This window comes from Pleurodeles waltl, chromosome 6 (genome assembly GCF_031143425.1).
Source record: "Pleurodeles waltl isolate 20211129_DDA chromosome 6, aPleWal1.hap1.20221129, whole genome shotgun sequence".
Lineage (NCBI taxonomy): Eukaryota > Metazoa > Chordata > Amphibia > Caudata > Salamandridae > Pleurodeles > Pleurodeles waltl.
In genome coordinates this window covers 1,446,113,034-1,446,127,597 of record NC_090445.1, presented here as the reverse complement: position 1 = coordinate 1,446,127,597, position 14,564 = coordinate 1,446,113,034, and the positions used below count along the sequence as shown (strand labels likewise).

The window sequence follows — 14,564 nt, the reverse complement described above, 5'->3', positions numbered from 1 at the left end:
TCTTCATATTCACAAGCAGATGCTCATGATCATTCAGCGTAACCAACCAATTTTGATTTGGATCATTGTGAAACTATAAATGTTATTGCATACTGAACAATGTGGAGTATAAGTGGTGGAATCCAAAAAGTGTCTCTGTTCACAGCAAACAACCTCTCTCCCACCCAGCCCTGCTGATACGCTGCATCTCAACCCGTTGTTTCCCTTGAATTTGCAAGTTGGATTGTGTAGATGAACATTGTGCTCACTGAGGTAACCTGAGACTGACCTGTCTCTAAAGGCAATCGTGAGCTCTTTTAACTTAATTCTAGCCAAGACTGGAGTCAGTGTATCTTACATAGAATGTCTGAAATGTTCTCTGATTGGAGCTCCGAGTGCTGCTTGAGATGCTGCACTTTAGAGAAATTGCACATATGGGATGTTCGGGTGCCAAGAAGTACCACATTGTAGTCCACTGAATGATGGGCCAGATGTATGAACAGTTTTTGCACTCGTAAACGGTGCGAATCGCAAAATTCGGCCGTTTGCAAGTGCAAAAAAGTGGTCTACGATGCATGAAAGGCATTCGCAGACCACAAATAAGAAATCGCAAAAATTGCGTTTTCTTGCGTTGCGACCTGGTTTTGCGAGTCACAATTTGCGATTCGCAAAATCCACATCGCAAGGCGATGCTGCAAAAAATCGCAAATTGCGATTTTTCGCAGAATGGCATTTTGCACATGCAAAATACCATGAAATTAAACCAGGTGGTAACCTGGTGCAAAATTTAAAAATGCATTTAAAATGCATTTTTAAATTGAACATGTAAAGCACACATGCCCTTTTGGCATGTGTGCACCTTACATGTCCCCCAAAACATTTTTGGGGTGCAGCAGATGGGGCCATAGGCCCCCAGCACCCTGGGCATTTGCATTTCCAAAACTGCGATATCTGGTTCAGAAATGCAAAAAATTTGCAGCTATGGGCCAACAGGCCCATAGCTGCGAATGGGGCCGGTATCGCAATTTGCGATTCGGTAATAGCATTTGCGATTTTTAAGAAATCGCTATTACCGAATCGCAAATGTGATACATGGCACTTTGCGAGTCGGAAATGGCGATTTCTTAAAAATCGCTATTTCCGAATCGCAAAGGGCCGTGAGGATACATCTGGCCCGATTGTCCTTTAAATTGCACAGCGCGTCTACTTTGGTGATCACGCTTACCATACCTGACAGAGAAGATTCAAGAGGGGGGGGTGATATATAAAAACACCCAGGGTAAAACCCAAAAGCACACATTCGTATACCCAGAACGTGCCTTATAGCACCAGGAACAGAATACAATACTGGCACTGGAATGTCCAAAGGCAGCCGTCATATCCACAAATGCCGCCCCATGTGCCCACTTGAACTTCAAATGCAGAGGTGAAGTCGTGTAAGATTTGGCCAGGCAGCTGGGATTATGTGGCAGCAGTGAACCAAATTATTGTCATAAGTGACACAATTGTGTAGCAAGAAAAGGCAATTAATCAGCAAAATGGGGCACTTTTCGGTGCAGTATTGTTTCATTGTTGTGATACTTTTCAACACATAAGCACTTACTGGACAAAATGTTTTCCTATTAGTAATAGTTTAACACCCGAATACACAGCTGGCAGCAAATAAAAATGTGACCATTTAAACCTTTGTAAATGGTCTGCCACAGCAGAGGACCACGTGCACACTTTTTTTTCAAATCTGCAAACTATGCAGAAGGTGGATTCTGGGCCAAGTGCAGCAAATCCAGTGCTGAAAATCTACAGCTGCAGAACTGCATAATTGGACTAGCTAAGCCTATGTGCAGTCTCAAATGTCCAGTGCAGACCTGTATGTCCAGGTACACCATCAAATGGCCATTGTTCACAGATGCAGCCCATATGCCTAGTACAGTCAGAAATACTCAGAGGAACCTTCATGTGGCCCAGGGTACCCTGTATGTCTAACTAGAGCTGTGGGTTTCTAAGTTTAGCCATGTCTTCCTGATAAAGCCACATAAGCCCAGGAACATCCACAGTGATGGGCAAAGTCCTCGAACTTGACAACGGTCAGCCATTTGGAGTAACAACTTTGGTAGACATAAAAAAAACCAGGACCTGACAAAATGGAGCACCTTGCACTTCAAATGAGCCCACTGTCCATGCCTCTTCAAATCCTCCATCCTTTCTAATGGAAGTACTCATGAAAGAATAATTAGCAATTAGGCATGCCACTGCCTACCATCACTACTGCATTTCTTTGAGGAACCCTGTCTCCCTCCTACCACACCTTAATATCACAACAGCTTCAGGAATGGCAGCAATACATTTTGATTATTTGGGAGCTATCTCAATGTTGTACTATTCTCTACAAGGGGAAATCCAAAATGGATGCCACTGGTCTCATAACCCCACGCTTGCATGCCATCCAGATTCATATCATCAATAGCCCTAATTGTCAGTGACCACATACCAGACACTCAAGATGTGAGCAAGGGTCTTGGTCATGCATGTTACCGGAAACTTGGAGAGTGAAGTCAGTAAGTTTCTAGCTCACTCCAAATCTTGATTCTTGCGTACTCCAAATTACAGAGCCCTCTCTGGGGCTTTAGTAATTTTACACATCCAAGCCTTCAGTGCCTGCACATGATTGTGGAACTAGAAATAAAGGATACTGTAGATCTTGCAGTCGACTAACTCAGAGCAAGAGAACCTGCTTGCAAAACCATGAACAGAGAATTCCTGTCCAAAAGTCACCAAGGGTGTGTGGTGTCCCCCACAATCATAGAAAGAGCACCTCAAAATGAAGCAATGCCATAGACTACAACAATAACAAAGTAGGGAGTAGGGCTTCTATGCTGAACGTACTGCAGTGGTACAGATAATCTGCACCATCACAGAAGAGTGTTATGAAAACAGATTCAGGAAATGATGCCAGCTTCATAATTGATGAACTTTGGAGGCGTACAAACAAAATATAGCCTAGTAGATGCATGTGTCAGAAAAACCATCAAATGCGATTCTCCACTGAGATAATGGGTACGAGTAATAGAAACAACAATGGATTGTTGATAAACACTTCATGGCAAAAATGTAGTCCCTAAATGTTAAACAATTTGATAATTAAATGCTATGAGGAGGATGCTGGCTATTAGAGCCCAGTTGGGTCTGAGCTGCCTCTTTTCAAGTCGCACTTACACTAATAAAGGCATGTTGATTTCATGTGCAGGGCTGTTTATAAGATAAATAAAAATAGTTTTTATATTTTTATTTCGGAGAGTGTAAATAGAAAGTGACCATGCAGGGCACAGTGTGGCACTTAAATAGTGAATTGTGTGTTGTTTCCATGTGGCAAGTGGGGCAACATTTAACAAAGTAAATATGGACAGAAGTGATGCTATTTTGTATGCAACAATTACACTGTCAGAGAAAACGTGGAATCGGATGTGTCGCAAAGAAATCAAAATAAAATAAAAAAGCTAATAGATTTAGCTAGTGATTTATTTCAGAAATTGTTAATATATTTTCCATAGAGTTTTGACTTAAGTATGCTTTTGCATATAAAGTGGAGTGTGCTGCTTTATGCATAAAAAAGAAAGTGGATATTTCTGAATGTAGAAAAAGTGTTGAAAAAGTAAGAGTGGTTGTTTACAGTGGTATTCCACAATATGTCAAATGTGTATGCATTCACATATTTTAGTAAATATGTATATGCATATGTTGGAAATAGGACTTTTTATGATTTGAAAATAGTATACATTTATTATGCATGAAGTAGTACTCTGCAGGTGTTTTGTCATCATCATGGACAACTTATTGTACTTAGAATCACAATGTCACTAAGAGAATTATCCCTTACTTTTAAATATCCATTATAGCAGTATAAGTAGTATTATTTGTGCGTTATTAACCAAGTGAGACACCACAACATGATAAATGGATGCAGAGTCAGTCTTGTGGCTGAGGGTCATAGCATCCTGAAAGCTGGTGGCTCCTTTATTCTTTTTTATGTTTAATAATGCTTTATTGAAAAAGTTAACAAACTTTAGTACCATAAGATAACTACATTGGAACAAAAAAAGCCATAAGGATAATTATACCTATAAAAACAATTTATATACACAATCAGAATAAAATATTGTGCCATTAAATGATAACATTTTGTTATATTTTAGTAAAGAAGAAAGAGAAGAGAGAAAAGAAAAAGAAAAGAAAAGTTAAAACAATGCAAAATGAAGATCACATGTTCTCAATAGAGCAACCATTAATTCTAAATTAAAAAGAAAAAGAAAAAAGAGAACGAACACAAATAAAGCAAAGGGCATTCAATGAGGTTCAAAAGCAGCAGTATTAACAGTGGTATGAAAGGTCTTGTGTTGTGAAAGAAAAGATGTAAGAGGAAGCCATAACTTATCTCTTTTAATTATAAGTTGAGTAGTATTAGCATTTGCTCGATCCATTCTGTGATTATAGCAAATCAGATTCCACCAAGCTACAACAGATATTTTTGTGGCATCATTCCAATTAGAAGTTACAATTTGCAGTGCACTAGCGATGAATAAATCAGCCAGTTTGCCAAGCAGGGATTGGAAATGCAATATACTGAAAGGTACATTGATGGACAAAATGTGATTGACTTTATCCCAAACTTGTTTCCAATAAGTATGGACTGAAGGACATTAAAAAAACATGTGCTTATAATGGCTATTTTCCTTAGAACATGACCAGCACTTACTGTCTGTAATAGGTTTAAATTTATAAAGATCTATAGGAGTATAATTCAACCGATTATAAAAGTAAAAAAATGTTTGGGTTGTAGATGCTGAACGGGATGTTGTATGGAGTTCTGATCATATTTGTTTCTATGTAGATATAGGAAAAGTTTTATTAAAATCATGTTCCCATGCCAATTCTATTTTAGACTTTGGTCTCATGCGACTGGTATGTGTAAGAGTTCTGTATATAAAGGAGGCTGGGACTTGTGAGGAGAAATTATAAGGCTGGGAAATAGGCTGTGTAGAAGAGGAAGTATCCAAAGTATGAGATAACAATTTATAGAGGATAGCGGAGAGAGATTGGTACTGCACGGAATAATGAGAGGAAATATGAAATGTCTGTTGAATATCTTGAAATGCAAGTACAGCATTATCTAAAATGAAATAGTCCAGAGTTATAATGCCTTTGTGCACCCAAACAATCCAGACTAAAGTTCTATTATGAATTTTAATATCCTTGTTGTACCTTATGGGAGTTTCCCTTAGGTTCTCAGATGAGGCGTGAGAGGCAATAAGTAGTGGCTTGGCAATAGAGATAGAATGAGTGATTATCGGAGATTGAAGGGATTTCGGTGGTTTTGAAAGCCGAATTGCATCTCTAAGAGTAAATGGTGTAATTTGGGAGTGTTCCAATTGACTCCATAGAGAGGTTCCATTGTGAAAAGTGGGAGAGAGGGACATCCAGATTTGTTTTAAAACAAATGCAGAATGGTATCGTTTAAGGTATGGAAAACGTACACCTCCATTATCTCTAGGTTCTTGTAGTTTGATTAAAGATATTCAACATTTGCGTTTGTTCCATAAAAATGTCATTAATAGTGTATTTATAGTTTTAAAAAAAACAGATTGGAGTTTAACTGGGAGCATTGACAGATAACATTTTTAAATGGGCAACAACATAATTTTGATTGTGGCCAATCTTCCCCACCTAGTTAAATAAAGAGGGTACCATCTGTCAAGCAATTTCAAAATCTTTGACTCGACTTCTTTGAGACTAATTCGAATAGTGTCTTTAATAGAATTGGAGTAGGATATGCCCAGGCATTTAATATGCTTGGAGTTCCAAGTAAAACCAGTATCTTTAAACATGTCGGGTAAGCAATAAGCATTTAATGGCAAAACCTCTGATTTGTCTACATAAAGCTTATATCCTGAGACATTTGAGTATTCTCTTAGTAAGCAAAAATAATTCCGGAATAGTCTGTTGGAGGATTAGAGATGAAGAGCAGAATATCGTCAGCATAAACTGTAAATTTAATCTCCATGTCTTTGTGCTTAAAGCCGTAAAAATCAGACGACCTACGTATTTTCTCTAGAAGGGCCTCAAGGGCTAATATAAATAAAAGAGGTGATAGTGGACAACCTTGTCTAGTACCTTTGTGTAGGGGGAAGTAATGGGCTTGTTTACCAGTGACTAGAATAGATGTAGAAGGATGGGGAGTATAATAGTTTAATAATACGAGGAAAGCTCCAAACATAAAATCCCAACAAACTCCATCAAAGGCTTTTTCAGCATTGAGAGTTATAGCAGCTATAAGTCCCTGGACTTAGAAGCAAGATGGAGAATATTGAGCAAAGTTCTAGAATTAACTGATATGTACCGCCCCTTGACAAAACCTGACTGGTGAATGTCTGTTAAATTTAGGATAAAATGATTAATACATAAGGCAAGGACTTTTGCAAAAAATGTACAGTCACTATTGATAAGGGATATAGGTCTTTAATTACCACCTTTGGAAAAATCTTTATCTTTTTTAGGAATCAAGCACAACATAGCTTCAGAAAAAGTGCCCTTTGCTTGATCTTGCGATAAGAAATATTGTATAAGTGTTAATAACTTTGGAACTAAAATGGATGCAAATGTTGAGTAAAATTCAATTGAAAAGCTATCAGGACCCAGGGCCTTATCTTGAGGAAGTTTGGTGATGGCATTTTTAATTTCTAACTCAGATAGTTCAGAGTTTAATAGAGACAAGTCTACTTTATATGTCATAGGAATAGAGTGGAAGAAAGCATCAACCTCAGATATATTAGAAGTATTTTCGGGAGTATATAATGTGGTAAAGTAATCAGTAAAACATTCCAGAATTTTTAAGTCATTAGTGTGTCTGTTTCCAAATGTGCCTGTGATAATAGTAATTTTAGACTTTTGTTTTTTGATCTTTAAGTAGTTTGCCAACAGTTTACCCACTTTATTTTTCCCCCCATATAATTTGGAATTTATTTTGAGTCGAGTACCACATGCACTATCCAAATATTGCTTATTGTATTGTAATTTAGCAGCAATCAACCTGACCAGAGTATCTGGTTTATTAGAGGAGAAGTATTCATGCTCTAGATGGTTTATTTGTGCAAGTAATTGAGAGTAAACTTGAGAATTGTCTTTCTTTTTAGTGGCAACATAATCTATAATAAAGCCTCTAGCAGTAGCTTTGAATGCATCCCGTATAAAATTCATCTGAGCATCGGAAGATAACTTGTGCTTAAAAAATTATGTAGAAAACATTGTAAATTGTTCAATAAATACATGGTCTTGCAGTAAGACCTTATTAAATCTCCAGCGATTAGAAGATGAGGAAGTGCCTGGAAAGTTCAAATCAATAATTACTGGGGCCTGATCTGATATAAGAATAGACCCAATGTCAGTATGTGAAATTGATTCTAAAATATTTTGTGTAGCAAATATATAATCTATTCTAGAATATGAGTGATATACTGCAGAATAAAACTTAAATTCTAATACATCTGGATGTGCAATTCTCCATATATCATGTGAACCTCTAGAGGAGATTGCTTGATGAAATGCTTTTTGCATTTTATTAGGGATATAACGAGTTTGAGAATGACGATCTACAAAAGGATCCATGAGCTGATTGCAATCACCTCCTACCACAAGAGTTTCAGAATTGCAAAATAATAATAAAGTAGAAATATTAATCCAAAATTGAGGCTCTACTTCAGTTGGACCATATACATGGCAAATGGAGTACAGCACCCCATTAATTTTAGCTGTCAATAATATCCATGTACCTGTAACATCTTTAAACTCTTCTATAACTTGTATATGTAAAGATTTATGAAACAAAATTATGACCCCGTTTTTGTTATGAACTGCAGAGGAACCAAAAACATGACCAACCCAATTTCTATTTAAACTTTTAAAGTCCTGTTCCTTAAGATGTGTTTCTTGTACAAGAGCAACCTGACAGTTTAATTTAGAGAGATGTTGGAGCACTCTTTGTTTCTAAACTGGATTATGTAAACCCTTAACATTCCATGAAATAATACGAAGACTGGTCACTTAACTAGGGGAAGACATATAGACAACAGACCCTTAACGAAATCTAAGCGACATACAAGATATGAATTTTAAAGTAAGGTGGAAGGAAAAATTCTGAACACATATCCAGTTTAGGTTGCTTGTGGATGCCAACATTGCTTTGTAAAGTAAAAAAAATATATAAAAGAAGAAAGAAAGACAAGAGGAGAACAAGACAGGACAAAAGAGATGGAGAAGTAAAGAGGTGGCGAAAGCACCCCATTGATAGAAGAAAAACAAGATGACGAAAAGCCAAAGGGCTTCAGTCAGAATTATCCTGACAAGAAGAATATATTTTGCGAGGGAGAAAGGGAGGAGCAAGAAAATTAGAGGCCAATCAGCAAAAACACCCCGAGGAATTAAAATAATTATATAGCAAAAGGGAGAAGAGACTTTAAAATAGAATAAATACATTACAGTATAAACAAGTGATGACGTGACTTACCAACAAGGGAAAGAACACTACGATGACGAGCTATACAAGAATATATCGGAAAGGGGATTTTCTTGACATTTCAGTGTTTTCAATACATGTAAAGAAAAATTAAATGATTTAAGAATCCAACATTAACCAATAAAGTTTTGCTGAGTTCCATTGCCTTCCCTTTGTGGGTATATATAAATTGTTTCAAATCAGAGGGATTTTCAAAAGGAGTTGTTCTGTCCTTGAAGGTAACTTTAAAGAAACAAGGATGAACAAGGCCAAGTCTAGCGTTCATAGATCTTAAAGCTGGTCGGAGAGCCAGATAATCTTTTCTTCTTTTAGCTGTCGCCATGGCCACATCCTGGCTAAAGAAAATCTTTTGACCTGACCACAACATTTGTTTATGTTGTTTGGCGGCGGTTAAGACTGTCATTAAATCTGAGTATTGTAGAAAGAGGGCGATAATTCCTCTTGGTTTAGATGAAGAAGAAGGACCAATACGATGGGCTCTCTGAATGTTAAGGACCATGGTATTCTGCAAACCAACAATCTTCGGATACGAGCTTGCACACATTTGATCAAATCCTGGCCTTCTGAGCCTTCCGGAATGCCGTGAATGCGAAGATTATTGCACAATTACGATTTTCCAAATCTTCTGTCTGTTTTTTAGGTAGTGTGACTTCTTTAGTCAGATTATCAACTTACATAGTAGTGTCTTGTATGTCGCTGATCCTCTGCTCCACATCAGAAAGTAGAGAATCCAGACGTGACCATTTCTCCTCAATTCGAAGTAGTGCAATATTTGTTTCCATAACAAAAGGCCTTATTAACTTGAGCTCATCCATAAGGTCTTCCAATGCAAGGGGCAATGGAGACATAGTTGGAGAGGATGGGTCCTTTTTAGCTCTTTTGTGACCGTTAGAATTAGATACACAGGATACAGACACCTTCGAAGTATGAGGAATCTCCATTTTAGCAATGTAGTGTAGACTTAATACAGTATTTTTAATTGATGTTCTCTCTCCGTCGGTTAGGTCACCTCAAAGGACAAATGTCAAAAATTATAGAAGAAAATCCAAGATGAAGAATCTAAAATGATTTCAGAGTCGACATCTCAAAATGTAAAACATAAATATATATATAGAGGACACCACATTAATTAAAATAATAGTGGGTAATATAGCGCGTGGCCAAGGAGAAAAAACGAAATTTTTAAGAATAAAAGAGGTTCTCACAAAATGGCAGCGACAACTCTGTTAGGAAGGGAGCAGCAGGTTTAAAGAAGTAAACTCTGTGAAAAAACAGAGTTGAAAAGATAAAAAAAACTCACCAAACTGCTCCCTGCATATTCACATTGCACATTTGGAAGAAGAAATGTGCCAGTCGTCTAATAAACGCTCCCCAGGGAAAAAAAAACGGCTGCAATGGTTCAGGAGCGTCGCTATCTCACGGCCATCTCAATTGCTCAGGCGCGCAATCTCATCGGCTCCTTTAGTCTTGATTAGTGGGACCAACCTTTTTCTTCTATTGCTATATGATCTGAAGCCAAAAAGCATGAAGAGCGGCGAGGCTTCTTTATCCCAACCCCTCAAAGTAAACGATTGCAATAGCCATCTTTATTTGTTAAAGTCTTGCTTTTAGCTCTTTATGCATACTCTTGCAAAGTGCCTATTCTAAATTTATCATGCATAGTTTGCCGTGTGGCTGGTGTAGTTTCATCTAGATACAGCTCTCTCCCACCATGCCCTTTTATTGATAAATGCTCATCTAATGCAGCCCCACACTTGGGCCCAGATTTATGAAAATGTGACGCAGGTCACCTTGCTGCGCTGCCCTGCGTCACAAGGAAAGGGGAGGAATGTGCCGTATTTAATCAGTCAGCACTTTTTTGGTCTTTCCCCCTGTGCTGGCCATGGAATTTCAATTCATCGAAATGCCAAGGACAGAGGAAGTGACATCACATGCCCTTTTACATTCACTTTCACTCAAACACACACACACATACTTAAACACAGTGCTTAATTTGGAAATAAAAAGGTGCCGGTGCCCAAAGCCCTCCCCTTAAACACACAGCTGCTGCAATTATATGCGTGAACATGGAATACTGAGGCGGCGTGATCCTGAAGCCTACTCTTGCCTCTTTAATCCATTTACAGCCACTCCCTTCCCCTTCAGCTTACTCTTGCATCTTTCTACTTTCTACCTTTGTGATGCTTTTTCATATTTCTCTTCCTCTGTCTTTGCCATATGTGTCTTTTGTTTGCAGCAAATGCTTGAGGCAGAAGAATAAACCCCGGCCCTCAAAAATAAGTGCTGGTGCTCAGCACTGGAAACAACAAGCACAAATTAAGCACTGCTTAAACATACACACAAGTTCAGCTTACATACACTCTCTCACATAAACACACTGTCACCCTCAAGCACGCACACAACATACACTTAAAAGCATTTTTTTACTTACCTCAGCTCCCATGGAATGGCATATTCAAGCTATAAATGTACTCCATTTTTTACCCTACTGGAGAATAATATATTATAATACATTATTATTCACTATTGGTGTAATACAAAATTAACAGAAAACAAAGATAATGGAGCCCCAACTGATATCCATAAGGATGCAGCCATAAGGCTGTCACTTCGTTTCTGGCACTGAATTCCCCACCTCTGAGGGCAGGGGTCACGAAGGCAGTGCCACGGGTCTCAAAGGGCATGCCAGGGGTAGCAGCTACTACACCTGGCATTCCCTAAATGACGTCCATGGGGCTGGTGCCCTTTTGTCAGCCTACCACCAACACAAGGGCCTTGTACCATGGTGCAAGAGTGCCTGTATTGCATTCAGGATTGTTTTTGTGCAGGAAGGAACATCTTCCTGCACAAAAACAATCCTAAGAGACTTTTCCTCTTTCTATACGGGCTGCAGCTTGCAGCACACACAGAGGAAAAAACGAGGAGAAATACAAGTATTTTTTCTCATTACGCCTCTCCTGGGGAGGTGTATCTTTGTGGCACATTCCCAGGTTTACAAGGTTTGATAAATCCGAAAATGCTTCATAAACCATGGGAGCTGCATGGGAACACTCACACAGAACTCATGGAATCCCTCCTTTTGTGCAGAGTAATGCAACACAGGGATTTGCACTGCCTTGCATTACTCCATATTTCCCCCTCCATATTTTCAAGGAAGGTTCCTCCTATATTCTTAAAACCTATCTCACTTTAAATTATCTTCACATTACTTAACCAACAACACTTTCTCTAATTACATAGGGAATGTAAGATGAATATCAGTTCACAAATTCCTTTGCAGTCTATTTCAATATAATACAGGTGGTTATGAGATAATTATGTTGTCAATAGAATGAATGACCAATACAAGGTTCAAAGCATCTAAATGTGTGGCTGCACCTCAGAGTAACAATGATATCAGAAGATAATTGCCTAATTTTTGTTCATCTTCGATGTTGCTGTATTCCCAGAGTTTGGAACCATAAACTGATGCCACAACTGCCTTCCCAAAAAACTTGAAGAATGACATTCAGCATTATACCACCTGTTCTGCTCTTTCAACTGAGTACTTAATCGGTCATCTGTTTAGAGCAGAAACTGACTTTTTTTCTATTGATGAGTTTATGATAGTCTCTTGTCAAGTCACAGCCACAAATCTTCCAAATAGTCTAATCTTTTCGCAGCGTGTTAAGCCCTTTAGCTTCAGGACCTCTATATTTATATCATTCAAGTAGCTTATTTCATACAGAACACCTGTGGCTTGTTAAAAATTCTTGCCTACACATTTAACTTTTCATACCAAACTATAGCAGCAATTAGGTTAAGCAAACATTCAGCAGTCATAAGGGTCAGTTTGGTAACCCCCTAACTACTCAAAACATACCAGAGTGTTTCCAGTTTTCTAGGTGATATGCTGACTTCGTATCTACAAGAGTCTACTACAATGCCACATTTTTTATTTGAATATCCTAGCTACTTTAAGTATACCCTAATTACTTGGTCTTCTGTATGAATGCCCTCCCTTTCTGAATCCTGTCTAACTAGTGTTTAAGATGTTAATAAGGCTCAACCATTTCTTAATGTAAATTAGCTAAACCTTACCATAAATTGTATCAGCTCCATCTAATAAAGACGTGGGCCTATAGTTAACTGGCCTGGTAAAACTATTTTTTGGTGTATTGGCCCTGTGGTTATCTACTGCGAAGATCATGGCCTACGACAGATGTTAGTTACTGCATTAAGATCGTTTGTATTGCTGGTATTCAAAACATAGGGTGAGACCCAGGGACACTCACTGGAACTGGAAATGTGATCGACTTTTGACTCCCAACAGCGTACTGTAGTTGAAAAATCAAAACAATCTAGTGGCTTCACCTCCTTGCATCTATTCATATGGGCATCTACAGGGTTCATGATTTGGGTGCCAAACTGTTGTAAAAAAGGCTATATATCTCTGCAGTATATTTTTCTAAAGTCTTACCACCTCCGTTTCGTATCAAGCTAGTGCATTTGCTCCAACTCTTCAGCTAGTGTTTCCATTACAAGAGGAGGCAATGTGGTGAGGTTTTTTGGACAACATTTCACTGACCTCAAGTTAATACAAAGGGATACTGAAGTTATATGTGTCACTATATCATACACAGGATTATATACAAAAACAACTTAAATGGCGGGGAAATAAATAATGACACAAGCAGATCATGGTCACTTTCTAAGTGTATATTTACAAGCATGCCAATTACCAAAGTCCAGGTCTCAGTATTAAGTATTGCCACAGTCTATCAGCTTCAACTTGCTGCCTGCCAAAAGGTGTTCCTTCCTGGGGCATCAGACTTGGTTCACGCATGAAAATTGCAAGACCACGTTTGACTACTTTAGCAGTTTTCCTACAAAATATATCTGCCTACACAATCCTCCAAACTTAGGCCCTCATTATGACATTGGTGGTAAATCCCACTTACCGCCACGCTGACGGCATCCAACTTACCGTGGCGGCAGCGGATATCCGTTCACCATATCATGACACGCACACACACCAATCTGAGAGAATTCAGCCACACACATAAATCCGCCAGACCAAATGTCAGTGATAAACTGGAGGTCTCAAAACCCACACCGTTACGCCAACAGAACAACGCCCAACACATTATGACCCATGAATTACCACGGCGGACATTCAACGGTGGTAAACCATTGGCGGTACATATCGCCGCGCACACAATGGACACCCACAGACAAAACAACACTACATTGGACAATTCAAACAACACACACCTGACATCCATACACACACCACACCCACACCACTATAAAACACACACCCACAGAACCCACAACCCTTTCCGACTACAAAGCATTGCCAACAGAGAGACACCAAGACCACTGACACAACCAGAGCCACACACTAGTCACACCTATAAACCACTCACGCACTCCACATCACACACCCCAACACATTACCCAACACACCCTCAACAACACACCTCACATAACACCCATGGCACCACAAAGACACCCCCGTTTCACACCCCGAGGAGCTAAGGGTCATGGTGGAGGAAATCATCAGGGTAGAGCCACAGCTATTTGGAGCACAGCTGCAGCAGATATCAATAGCCAGGAAGATGGAGCTATGACGGAGAATCGTGGACAGGGTCAACGCCATGGGACACCACCCAAGAACTAGGGGTGACATCAGGAAGGGGTGGAAAGACCTGTGGGGGATGGTATGCTCCACTGCAGCAAGACACCAGCTCTCTATCCAGAGGACTGGTGGTGGACCCCCACAACTCACAGCATGGGAGGAGCAAGTCTTGGCAATTCTGCATCCTGACCGCCTGGTCAGAGTCAGAGGAGGACTGGGCTCTGGTAAGTCAACTCTCTACTATTATCACCCCCTACTTGCATGCCATCACATACCCCTCACCCTCACCCCCATCACTCCACTACATCCCACACATCCCACCATCACATCTCACACATCCCAATGCCAAGCTCTGCCTGCTGTACCAATGCATGGACACCCCTCACAGCCCTGCATGGACAC

General features: G+C 39.2%; 1 pseudogene; it reads right to left on the bottom strand.

Moving 5' to 3' along the window:
* The window catches only part of LOC138301774 (proteasome subunit alpha type-3-like), a 31,434-nt pseudogene extending 21,951 nt beyond the window's left edge, over window positions 1-9,483 (bottom strand).
* Between the last annotated feature and the right edge of the window lie 5,081 nt (window positions 9,484-14,564).